This window comes from Dendropsophus ebraccatus, chromosome 4, assembly GCF_027789765.1.
Source record: "Dendropsophus ebraccatus isolate aDenEbr1 chromosome 4, aDenEbr1.pat, whole genome shotgun sequence".
NCBI lineage: Eukaryota > Metazoa > Chordata > Amphibia > Anura > Hylidae > Dendropsophus > Dendropsophus ebraccatus.
The window spans coordinates 7,831,031-7,844,969 of NC_091457.1; the positions used below are offsets into that span (position 1 = coordinate 7,831,031).

Here is a 13,939-nt window from a genome sequence, read left to right on the forward strand (position 1 = left end):
GTACTGGGGATAAAGGAGCCCTATATACTGTGCTGCACCGGGGATAGAAGAGCCCTGTATACTGTGCTGCACCAGGGATAGAAGAGCCCTGTATACTGTGCTGCACCAGGGATAGAAGAGCCCTGTATACTGTGCTGCACCAGGGATAGAAGAGCCCTGTATACTGTGCTGCGCCAGGGATAGAAGAGCCCTGTATACTGTGCTGCATCGGCAATAGGGGAGCCCTGTATACTGTGCTGCAACGGCGATAGGGGAGCCCTGTATACTGTGCTGCAACGGCGATAGGGGAGCCCTGTATACTGTGCTGCAACGGCGATAGGGGAGCTCTGTATACTGTGCTGCACCAGCGATAGGGGAGACCTCTATACTGTGCTGCACCAGCGATAGAAGAGCCTTATATACTGTGCTGCATCGGGGATAGGGGAGCGCTATATACTGTGCTGCATCGGGGATACAGGAGCCCTGTATACTGTGCTGCATCGGGGATACAGGAGCCCTGTATACTGTCCTGCAACAGGGATAGAGGAGCCCTGTATACTGTGCTGCACCGGGGATAGTGGAGCCCTGTATACTGCTCTGCACCGGCGATAGGGGAGCCCTGTATACTGCGCTGCATCGGCGATAGGGGAGCCCTGTATACTGCTCTGCACCAGGGATAGAGGAGCCCTATATACTGTGCTGCACTGGGGATAGAGGAGCCCTGTATACTGTTCTGCAGCGGGGATAGAGGAGCCCTGTATACTGTGCTGCACGAGGATAAAGGCGCCCTGTATACTGTGCTGTGTATGGCGGGGGCACCGGGGATAGGGGAGCCCTGTATACTGTGCTGTGTAAAGCGGAGCCCTGTAGCTATATACTGTGCTGCACCGGGGATAGAGGAGCCCTGTATACTGTGCTGTGTATGGCTGGGATAGAGGAGCCCTGTAGCTATATACTGTGCCGCACCGTGGATAGAGGAGCCCTGTATACTGTGCTGTGTATGGCGGGGTGCACTGGGGATAAAGGAGCCCTGTATACTTTGCTGTATATGGCAGGGGTGCACTGGGGATAAAGGAGCCCTGTATACTGTGCTGTATATGGCGAAGGCACCGGGGATAGAGGAGCCCTATATACTGTGCTGCAGCAGGGATAGAGGAGCCCTGTATACTGTGCTGCAGCGGGGATAGAGGAGCCCTGTATAGTGTGCTGCACCGGGGATAGAGGTGCCCTGTATACTGTGCTGTGTATGGCGGGGGTGCACCGGGGATAGAGGTGCCCTGTATACTGTGCTGTGTATGGCGGGGGTGCACCGGGGATAGAGGTGCCCTGTATACTGTGCTGTGTATGGCGGGGGTGCACCGGGGATAGAGGAGCCCTGTATACTGTGCTGCACCGTGGATAGAGGTGTCCTGTATACTGTGCTGTGTATGGCGGGGGTGCACTGGGGATAAAGGAGCCCTGTATACTGTTCTGTATATGGCGGGGGTGCATCAGGGATAGAGGAGCCCTACACACTGAGCTGCGTATGGCGGGGGGGCAGCGGAGCCAGGTCACTGTACACACACACACATACAGTACAGGGGCGGTATTTAGGGAACAGCACTATGCTGTAAATATATAGCACCGATTGTGTATACATCCTATATACTGACCCCACCTAGTGCCCCTATATATACTGTCCCTTATAAATAATCTATATACTGACCTCACCTAGTGCCCCTATATATACTGTCCCATATACAATCTATACACTGACCTCACTCACCGCCCCGCCTGTACACTGACCTCACCTATAGCCTGTATAAGGACCCTGGATCCCTCCTTAGGATATGTGGAGACAGGATAGTGTCTGGAAATGTTATATACCACCCTGACCCCACAACCCCTGTATATACCAGAGCCATAGTGGTCATATACATAACATCTGGGATCAGGTAACTACTGTATATTATATCACCTATAGGCCGCATATGCATCATATTATATGTATTTATATTTATTATATATATATATATATATATATATATATATATATATATATATATATATATATATACACACACAGATGACAGGTTACAGATATACCTCCCGCACAGCCAATGTATGTAGGTGATTGGGGTGTACTATATACATCCTGTATGTGCTGTAGGCGATTGGGGTGTACTATATACATCCTGTATGTGCTGTAGGTGATTGGGGTGTACTATATACATCCTGTATGTGCTGTAGGCGATTGGGGTGTACTATATACATCCTGTATGTGCTGTAGGCGATTGGGGTGTACTATATACATCCTGTATGTGCTGTAGGCGATTGGGGTGTACTATATACATCCTGTATGTGCTGTAGGCGATTGGGGTGTACTATATACATCCTGTATGTGCTGTAGGCGATTGGGGTGTACTATATACATCCTGTATGTGCTGTAGGCGATTGGGGTGTACTATATACATCCTGTATGTGCTGTAGGCGATTGGGGTGTACTATATACATCCTGTATGTGCTGTAGGCGATTGGGGTGTACTATATACATCCTGTATGTGCTGTAGGTGATTGGGGTGTACTATATACATCCTGTATGTGCTGTAGGTGATTGGGGTGTACTATATACATCCTGTATGTGCTGTAGGTGATTGGGGTGTACTATATACATCCTGTATGTGCTGTAGGTGATTGGGGTGTACTATATACATCCTGTATGTGCTGTAGGTGATTGGGGTGTACTATATACATCCTGTATGTGCTGTAGGCGATTGGGGTGTACTATATACATCCTGTATGTGCTGTAGGTGATTGGGGTGTACTATATACATCTATACACTGTCCGCACAGGTGATATATACTCACCGACCACTATGCATCAGGTACACACACCTAATTAATTACTCAGATCTGCCAGGTATTTCGCATAACAACCAATCACAGCTCAGCTTTCATTTCACTAGAGCTTGGTAAGGTATAGGAGCTGAGCTGTGATTGGTTGCTGAGGAAAATCACAGTCTGGGTTCCAGACAGATTGATAAGTCTTGGCTTTTAGGGTGATTGCGGTATGCAGGTGTCTAGGTGAACATTCTCCGTACTCCCCCCCATTCCACCATGTTCAATCCAGAGAGAGGAGGACCAGACATTGGGGAGAAGTCATCATTCGAAACCTAGTGATCTGCAGAGCATTGTCCAGCTGAAAGATGGTGCTGCGATTGGGGAGGCTATGGGTGCAGATGATCCCCATAACATTCATAGAGATATGGGGACCAGTGGTCCTAGGGCATGCCAGGAAACATCGCCCAAACCATGACATTGCCACCACTGGCCTGCTGAACCCCATCACTGCTGCACCCACAAGCTTCATGCACCCGGCCAGCCAACCTCCCGCCATGTGTCCAAGGTGCACAGACATATTACCTTGACCTGTGCCAGATGATGTTTGCAATGATGCCAGCCCAGGTTGTCAGGGCGATCGAGCCCAAGCTGGCACAATGTACAGAGCATGGGCACTGTAGAAATATGTCTGTGATGCCGCTGTTCTACTGCTGGATCCTTTGGTTCACTGTGATTCTTCACTGCTGAGAGACCACACATGCCACCTCATGCCCATCTCCTGCCCGCCACCACCACGTGCAGCCCCTGAGTCGCCACATTTACCCATGACTGGCACATGATCTTTCTCATAAGATGCCAGCTGTGATTGTTACAGGTCTACAGCTCTGTGTGTGTGTGTGGCCTTGTATATAAAATCTCTATACACTGACCTCACCCTTTGCCCCTTACATGTGACTCTTATATTCTGGCCTCACCCTCTGTCACCATATGCCTCTTGCATATTATTCCTATAATCTGTCCTTAGTATCTGTGTCTTATGCATGATCCCTATATACAGACCTCACCCCATGCCCCTTATACATGATCCCTATATACAGACCTCACCCCATGCCCCTTATACATGATCCCTATATACAGACCTCACCCCATGCCCCTTATACATGATCCCTATATACAGACCTCACCCCATGCCCCTTATACATGATCCCTATATACAGACCTCACCCCATGCCCCTTATACATGATCCCTAGATACAGACCTCACCCCATGCCCCTTATACATGATCCCTATATACAGACCTCACCCCATGCCCCTTATACATGATCCCTATATACAGACCTCACCCCATGCCCCTTATACATGATCCCTATATACAGACCTCACCCCATGCCATATTATATATATATATATATATATATATATACACACACAGATCTCATCCCCTGTGCCTTATATATTATCTCTATATACTGCCCTTACTCTTTGCCCCTTACATATGATCTCTATATACTGACCTCACCCTCTGTCCTCTTAATTGATGATCTATATACACGTCCTCATATATATTCTATATACACAGACCTCACCCCCCCCCTTTATATATGATCTATATACCCGACCTTACCCTCTGTCCCTGTATATACCCTATATACCCTGACCTCACCTTCTGTCCTATATACCCTGACCTCACCTTCTGTCCTATATACCCTGACCTCACCCTCTGTCCCTCTATATACTCTATATACCCTGACCTCACCCTCTGTCCCTCTATATACCTTGACCCCACCCTCTGTCCCCGTATATACTCTATATACCCTGCTCTACCCCTCTGTCCCTCTATATACTCTATATACCCTGCTCTCACCCTCTGTCCCTGTATATACTCTATATACCCTGCTCTCACCCTCTGTCCCTGTATATACTCTATATACCCTGCTCTCACCCTCTGTCCCTCTATATACTCTGACCTCACCCTCTGTCCCTGTATATACTCTATATACCCTGACCCCACCCTCTGTCCTATATACCCTGACCTCACCCTCTGTCCTATATACCCTGACCTCACCCTCTGTCCTATATACCCTGACCTCACCCTCTATATACTCTATATACCTTGACCCTACCCTCTGTCCCCGTATATACTCTATATACCCTGCTCTCACCCTCTGTCCCTGTATATACTCTATATACCCTGCTCTCGCCCTCTGTCCCTCTATATACCCTGACCTCCCCCTCTGTCCCTGTATATACTCTATATACCCTGACCTCACCCTCTGCCCTATATACCCTGCTCTCCCCCTCTGTCCCTGTATATACTCTATATACCCTGCTCTCACCCTCTGTCCCTGTATATACTCTATATACCCTGACCTTACCTCTGTCCCTCTATATACTCTGACCTCACCCTCTGTCCCTCTATATACCCTGCTCTCACCCTCTGTCCTCCTATATACCCTGACCTCACCCTCTGCCCTATATACCCTGCTCTCACCCTCTGTCCCTGTATATACTCTATATACCCTGACCTCACCCTCTGTCCCTCTATATACCCTGCTCTCACCCTCTGTCCCTCTATATACTCTATATACCCTGACCTTACCTCTGTCCCTCTATATACTCTGACCTCACCCTCTGTCCCTCTATATACCCTGCTCTCACCCTCTGTCCTCCTATATACCCTGACCTCACCCTCTGTCCCTCTATATACCCTGCTCTCACCCTCTGTCCCTGTATATACTCTATATACCCTGACCTTACCTCTGTCCCTCTATATACTCTATATACTCTGACCTCACCCTCTGTCCCTCTATATACCCTGCTCTCACCCTCTGTCCTCCTATATACCCTGACCTCACTCTATATACACATCAGTCATCTCTATGTACACACACCCCCTCCCCCAGTACAGTCACATCTATAGGCTGAGATCAGTATACAGCAGCCGGTACCGGGCTCTGATCTGTATACAGGGCCCCCCGGTAAGCTCACAGTCCGTGATCAGGACGTATAGGACCCCAGTGGCGGACGTATAACCGGCCAGCGGCGCTCACCTCTCCCCGCCGATCCTATCGCGTCTTCGGCATTCCGTGTTCAGTGTACCGGGAGGAGGACGCGGTACCGCAGTGTCGGGGGTCTCGGTAACGCGCGGTTTCCCGGTAACGTCGGGTGTCAGCAGTAGATTCGGGGTTTCGGGCGCCAAACAGCCGATACTTTGTTTCAATTTGCCACCTTATCAGCGAAGGGAGGAGATGACCAATCAGAGAGCGGCGACTCATCCAATCCGACCAATCAGAAGTTGTGAAGGCAGGAGGGGCGGGGCGCGGGAATGTATGCGCTGTGACCTGGGAATGGACTTTGCACTTGTGTGTATACGTTACCGGGCTGTGCAGTCTGTAGTACTACAAGTCCCAGCAGTAGCGTCCAGACCACAGGACGATCAGGAGACAGACCCCTTCAGACTATAAAACTCCCAGCATGCTCTGACAGCCCCAGGGTCTATAGCTGCCGCCAAACTACAACTCCCAGCATGCTCTGACAGCCCCAGGGTCTATAGCTGCCGCCACACTACAACTCCCAGCATGCTCTGACAGCCCCAGGGCCTGTAGCTGCTGCCAAACTACAACTCCCAGCATGCTCTGACAGCCCCAGGGTCTATAGCTGCTGCCAAACTACAACTCCCAGCATGCTCTGACAGCCCCAGGATCTATAGCTGCTGCCAAACTACAACTCCCAGCATGCTCTGACAGCCAAAGGCTGCTGCCAAACTACAACTCCCAGCATGCTCTGACAGCCAAAGGCTGCTGCCAAACTACAACTCCCAGCATGCTCTGACAGCCCCAGGGCCTGTAGCTGCTGCCAAACTACAACTCCCAGCATGCTCTGACAGCCCCAGGGTCTATAGCTGCTGCAAAACTACAACTCCCAGCATGCTCTGACAGCCCCAGGATCTATAGCTGCTGCCAAACTACAACTCCCAGCATGCTCTGACAGCCCCAGGGTCTATAGCTGCTGCAAAACTACAACTCCCAGCATGCTCTGACAGCCCCAGGATCTATAGCTGCTGCCAAACTACAACTCCCATCATGCTCTGACAGCCCCAGGATCTATAGCTGCTGCCAAACTACAACTCCCATCATGCTCTGACAGCCCCAGGATCTATAGCTGCTGCCAAACTACAACTCCCAGCATGCTCTGACAGCCCCAGGATCTATAGCTGCTGCCAAACTACAACTCCCATCATGCTCTGACAGCCCCAGGATCTATAGCTGCTGCCAAACTACAACTCCCAGCATGCTCTGACAGCCCCAGGGTCTATAGCTGCCGCCAAACTACAACTCCCAGCATGCTCTGACAGCCCCAGGGTCTATAGCTGCTGCCAAACTACAACTCCCAGCATGCTCTGACAGCCCCAGGATCTATAGCTGCTGCCAAACTACAACTCCCAGCATGCTCTGACAGCCAAAGGCTGCTGCCAAACTACAACTCCCAGCATGCTCTGACAGCCCCAGGATCTATAGCTGCTGCCAAACTACAACTCCCAGCATGCTCTGACAGCCAAAGGCTGCTGCCAAACTACAACTCCCAGCATGCTCTGACAGCCCCAGGATCTATAGCTGCTGCCAAACTACAACTCCCAGCATGCTCTGACAGCCCCAGGGTCTATAGCTGCTGCCAAACTACAACTCCCATCATGCTCTGACAGCCCCAGGATCTATAGCTGCTGCCAAACTACAACTCCCAGCATGCTCTGACAGCCCCAGGGTCTACAGCTGGCGCCAAACTACAACTCCCAGCATGCTCTGACAGCCCCAGGGTCTATAGCTGCTGCAAAACTACAACTCCCAGCATGCTCTGACAGCCCCAGGATCTATAGCTGCTGCCAAACTACAACTCCCAGCATGCTCTGACAGCCAAAGGCTGCTGCCAAACTACAACTCCCAGCATGCTCTGACAGCCAAAGGCTGCTGCCAAACTACAACTCCCAGCATGCTCTGACAGCCAAAGGCTGCTGCCAAACTACAACTCCCAGCATGCTCTGACAGCCCCAGGGCCTGTAGCTGCTGCCAAACTACAACTCCCAGCATGCTCTGACAGCCCCAGGATCTATAGCTGCTGCCAAACTACAACTCCCAGCATGCTCTGACAGCCCCAGAGTCTAGCTGCTGCCAAACTACAACTCCCAGCATGCTCTGACAGCCCCAGGATCTATAGCTGCTGCCAAACTACAACTCCCAGCATGCTCTGACAGCCCCAGGATCTATAGCTGCTGCCAAACTACAACTCCCAGCATGCTCTGACAGCCCCAGGGTCTAGCTGCTGCAAAACTACAACTCCCAGCATGCTCTGACAGCCCCAGTATCTAGCTGCTGCCAAACTACAACTCCCAGCATGCTCTGACAGCCCCAGGGTCTAGCTGCTGCAAAACTACAACTCCCAGCATGCTCTGACAGCCCCAGGGTCTCTAGCCGCTGCACAACTACAACTCCCAGCATGCTCTGACAGCCTTATGGGAGTTATGCATCAGCTGATGGGAGTTGTAGTTTTGTTATGACTGTCAGGGTAGGCTGGAAGTTGTAGTTTTGCAGTACAACTTCCAGCTTGGCATACCTTTACCTTCAACTCTCCAGCTGTGGGCTTGATGAGAGTTGTAGTTCTGGAGAGCGGCAGCACACTGATATATACCACATGGGGTAGGCTCAGATGTCAATGACTCTATGCTACTTTGCATCTATAAATCCTAAAGTCCTAAATGTGCGACCCTGTATAGTTAATATGCCAATAAGCAGAGGCACCAGAGGGGATATCCTGTAAGCAGCCAATACCCCTCAGCTATGGGGGTCTCCAGACTGATACATTGTAGCAGCACTGATCAGGAGAGATTAGGGGGCTGATGTGTTTAGCCCACACAGGATTACATAGGCCGGATACAATGGTATCAGTCTCCCAATTGTCACACATGTAAAAGGGGTTATCCAGTGCTACAAAAACATGGCCACTTTCTTTCAGAGACAACGTGACTCTTCAGGTGCGGTTTGCAATTAAGCTCCATTTACTTGGAACTTAGCAGCAAAACCCCCGACCAAGCAGGAGACAAGAGTGGGGCTGTCTCTGGAAGAAAGTGGCCATGTTTTGTAGCGCTGGATAACCCTTTTAAAGTGACTGTACCACCAGGCCCAGGCTGAAGCACTGGAGGCGGGCCGACCCTCCCCCAGTGGGAAGAAACTCCTGCCCCTCCATGACTTGACTCTATTAGAATCAATGGAACCCTATCATAGAGGGGCGGGGGTTTCTTCCCACTAAGGGTGGGTCGGCCCGCCTCCAGTGCTTCAGCCTGGGCCTGGTGGTACAGTCACTTTAATGTGTCTTTACACCTTTAACCCCTAGACCAGTGATTTTCAACCCTTTTTGAGCTGCGGCACACTTTTAATACTTAAAAAATCCCGGGGCACACCACCAACCAAAATGGCACAAAATGACACTAAAACAGTACATATTATACATATAGTTAATAATATAGATTCTAAATGTATTTATACTCGCTCAGTGTGAAACCTGGGCCTGTTTTCTTCTCCCCCTGTGCTTCTCTCCTGTGCTTCTCTCCACCATACCTCTCCCCCCTGCTTCTCTCCTGTGCTTCTCTCCCACATGCTTTTCTCCTGTGCTTCTCTTCACCATACTTCTCCCCCCTGCTTCTCTCCCCCATGCTTCTCTCCTGTGCTTCTCTCCACCATACTTCTCCCCCCTGCTTCTCTCCTGTGCTTCTCTCCACCATACTTCTCCTCCTGCTTCTCTCCTGTGCTTCTCTCCTGTGCTCTCCACCATACTTCTCCCCCCTGCTTCTCTCCTGTGCTTCTCTCCACCATACTTCTCCTCCTGCTTCTCTCCTGTGCTTCTCTCCTGTGCTTCTCTCCACCATACTTCTCCTCCTGCTTCTCTCCTGTGCTTCTCTCCCCCATGCTTCTCTCCACTATACTTCTCCCCATGCTTCTCTCCTGTGCTTCTCTCCCCCATGCTTCTCTCCTGTGCTTCTCTCCACCATACTTCTCCCCCCTGCTTCTCTCCTGTGCTTCTCCACCATACTTCTCCTCCTGCTTCTCTCCTGTGCTTCTCTCCCCCATGCTTCTCTCCACTATACTTCTCCCCCTGCTACTCTCCTGTGCTTCTCTCCCCCATGCTTCTCCTGTGCTTCTCTCCACCATACTTCTCCCCCCTGCTTCTCTCCTGTGCTTCTCTCCACCATACTTCTCCCCCCTGCTTCTCTCCTGTGCTTCTCTCCCCCATGCTTCTCTCCACCATACTTCTCCCCCCTGCTTCTCTCCTGTGCTTCTCTCCCCCATGCTTCTCTCCACTATACTTCTCCCCCCTGCTTCTCTCCTGTGCTTCTCTCCCCCATGCTTCTCTCCTGTGCTTCTCTCCACCATACTTCTCCCCCCTGCTTCTCTCCTGTGCTTCTCCACCATACTTCTCCTCCTGCTTCTCTCCTGTGCTTCTCTCCCCCATGCTTCTCTCCACTATACTTCTCCCCCTGCTACTCTCCTGTGCTTCTCTCCCCCATGCTTCTCCTGTGCTTCTCTCCACCATACTTCTCCCCCCTGCTTCTCTCCTGTGCTTCTCTCCACCATACTTCTCCCCCTGCTTCTCTCCTGTGCTTCTCTCCCCCATGCTTCTCTCCTGTGCTTCTCCACCATACTTCTCCTCCTGCTTCTCTCCTGTGCTTCTCTCCCCCATGCTTCTCTCCACTATACTTCTCCCCCTGCTACTCTCCTGTGCTTCTCTCCACCATACTTCTCCTCCTGCTTCTCTCCTGTGCTTCTCTCCCCCACGCTTCTCTCCACTATACTTCTCCCCCCTGCTTCTCTCCTGTGCTTCTCTCCCCCATGCTTCTCTCCTGTGCTTCTCTCCACCATACTTCTCCCCCCTGCTTCTCTCCTGTGCTTCTCCACCATACTTCTCCTCCTGCTTCTCTCCTGTGCTTCTCTCCCCCATGCTTCTCTCCACTATACTTCTCCCCCTGCTACTCTCCTGTGCTTCTCTCCCCCATGCTTCTCCTGTGCTTCTCTCCACCATACTTCTCCCCCCTGCTTCTCTCCTGTGCTTCTCTCCACCATACTTCTCCCCCTGCTTCTCTCCTGTGCTTCTCTCCCCCATGCTTCTCTCCTGTGCTTCTCCACCATACTTCTCCTCCTGCTTCTCTCCTGTGCTTCTCTCCCCCATGCTTCTCTCCACTATACTTCTCCCCCTGCTACTCTCCTGTGCTTCTCTCCCCCATGCTTCTCCTGTGCTTCTCTCCACCATACTTCTCCCCCCTGCTTCTCTCCTGTGCTTCTCTCCACCATACTTCTCCCCCCTGCTTCTCTCCTGTGCTTCTCTCCCCCATGCTTCTCTCCTGTGCTTCTCTCCACCATACTTCTCCCCCCTGCTTCTCTCCTGTGCTTCTCTCCACCATACTTCTCCTCCTGCTTCTCTCCTGTGCTTCTCTCCCCCATGCTTCTCTCCACTATACTTCTCCCCCCTGCTTCTCTCCTGTGCTTCTCTCCCCCATGCTTCTCTCCTGTGCTTCTCTCCACCATACTTCTCCCCCCTGCTTCTCTCCTGTGCTTCTCCACCATACTTCTCCTCCTGCTTCTCTCCTGTGCTTCTCTCCCCCATGCTTTTCTCCACTATACTTCTCCCCCTGCTACTCTCCTGTGCTTCTCCCCCCATGCTTCTCCTGTGCTTCTCTCCACCATACTTCTCCCCCCTGCTTCTCTCCTGTGCTTCTCTCCACCATACTTCTCCCCTGCTTCTCTCCTGTGCTTCTCTCCCCCATGCTTCTCTCTTGTGCTTCTCTCCACCATACTTCTCCCTCTGCTTCTCTCCTGTTCTTCTCTCCCCCATGCTTCTCTCCTGTGCTTCTCTACACCATACTTCTCCCCCTGCTTCTCTCCTGTGCTTCTTTCCCCCATGCTTCTCTCCTGTGCTTCTCTACACCATACTTCTCCCCCTGCTTCTCTCCTGTGCTTCTCTCCCCCATGCTTCTCTCCTGTGCTTCTCTCCCCCATGCTTCTCTCCACCATACTTCTCCCCCCTACTTCTCTCCTGTGCTTCTCTCCACCATACTTCTCCCCCTGCTTCTCTCCTGTGCTTCTCTCCCCCATGCTTCTCTCCTGTGCTTCTCTCCCCCATGCTTCTCTCCACCATACTTCTCTCCCCCCTGCTTCTCTCCACCAAACTTCTCTCCCCCCTGCTTCTCTCCGCTGTTTCTCTGCTCCATCCCCAGGTTTCTCTCCCCCCCTTCCTCCTCACCTCCTCCGAGATGGTTGCCGCTGCTGTCCGCTTAACCTACTGGCCGCCCGTAGGGCCCAGACGTGCTCCTCCAATCAGCGGAGACCGGGCTGCACCACGCAACCGCCTACATTGTAATCCGCCACTGATCGCTGCGCATTGCCGGGGAACAAAACACAGGGGCACCATAGTTTGGAGAACTTTCCCCGCGGCACACTAGTTGAAAATCACTGCCCTAGACGACCCTGGACGTAACTCTACGTCCTGGGTGTTTCTCCGGCTCCGGAGCGCGCTTCACAGCAGGTGGGGGCCAGCTGCAATCAGCAGCCGGGACCTCACCGGTAATGACACGCTGCAGCGATGTGTCACTAACCCCTTAAACGCCGTGATCGCGGCGCGGCCGCGGCGCTTAAGTGTAAGTGACAGGGGGAGTCCCCTGTCACTTACTGATCGGGACCCCCGCAGTGTTACTGCGGGGGTCCCGATCGGTAAAACGGACCGCCGGAGGTCTCTCACCTGCCTCCGTGCGGTCTGATCGGCGATCTGCTACACTGAGCCTGCACAGGCAGGCTCAATGAGCAGAGCGCCGATAACACTGATCAATGCTAGGCCTATGGCATAGAAATGGTCAGAGTAGAAATCAAAGTAGTGAATGTAAAAGTCCCCCAAAGGGATGTGTAAAAAAAAAAAGTTAAAAACACCAATACACTACCCCAAAGCCCCGCCCCCAATAAAAGTTGAAATCACCCCCCTTTCCCATTATATAAATAAAACATATATAAATAAATAAACATATAATATACCGTAGCGTGCGTAATTGTCCGATCTATTAAAGTATAACAAGCGTCATTGCGAGCGGTGAACGGCGTACACGAAAAGAGGGAAAAAAGTGCGCGGATTACCGATTTTATGTTACATTATATATATAAAAAAAATCATAAAAAGTGATCAAAACGTCTGATCTTCACAAATATGGTATTAATAAAATCTAGAGATCATGGCGGAAAAAATGACACCCCATACAGCCCCGTAGGTGAAAAGATAAAACCGTTATAAGCGTCACAATAGGCCCATTATATTATTAACTAATTGCCAAAAAAAAAAAGGATTTCATAAAAAAAATATATATAACATTAGAGAATCTGTGTAACCTGCATATGGTTGTGTTCGGACTGACCTATAGAGTAATAGTATCATGTCGCTTTTACCATATAGTGCATTACGTAGACACAGGAACCCCCCAAACGCTACCATATTGCATTCTTTTTTGCGATTTCACCAATTTATATCTTCATAAATAATATATTTGGGATTCCGTCATACATGTTATGGTAAAATGAAAGACGCCATTACAAAGTACAACTATTCCTGTAAAAAACAACAAGCCCCCACATGGCCGTGTAGATAGAAAACTGAAAGTGCTAGAGCTCTTAGAAGGGGAGGAGGGAAAAACTAAAGCGCAATGATCAAAATTTGCGCGGTCCACTGGGTCATTTTGGGCCTGGTCCTCAAAGGGTTAATAACTGTTGGCTGAACGGACAGTTATCTGTCCTGTCCACCACTTTCTCATGAACTATAGAGAGAGGTAAACCACAGCCAGACAGCAGTGGCAGCGGCTTACCTATCCAAGAACAATGGCGCTGGGCAGTGAGATTCCACCACACTCAACCCCTAGTTCAAATTATGTTGGTGAAGACTAGGAAGGCCCTAGGGGTACTCCTTTAAATGGAACCTGGTACCCAGGGCAGAGCACACCCGATAGAGCCCCCAATACCCACTTCTGCCGATCCCACTCCCGATTTCGGTCCCGCCACGGATAAATCACTAATTACCTATGGATATCTCATCTCTTCCTCATACTTATCTCTTTTCATT

At 50.8% G+C, this 13,939-nt stretch overlaps 1 protein-coding gene across 2 annotated transcripts in view; it reads right to left on the reverse strand.

Annotated features, from left to right (window-relative positions):
• E2F8 (E2F transcription factor 8) overlaps positions 1-13,939 on the reverse strand; it is a 45,511-nt gene that overhangs the window by 14,026 nt on the left and 17,546 nt on the right. The window contains exon 1 of one of the 2 annotated variants that reach the window (XM_069968044.1): positions 5,851-6,024. The exons of the other annotated variant lie outside the window; for it this stretch is intronic. The gene's annotated coding sequence lies outside the window, so the exon portion shown is untranslated. Of the gene's footprint in view, positions 1-5,850; positions 6,025-13,939 lie in introns of those variants that run through there. 2 annotated transcript variants of the gene reach the window in all.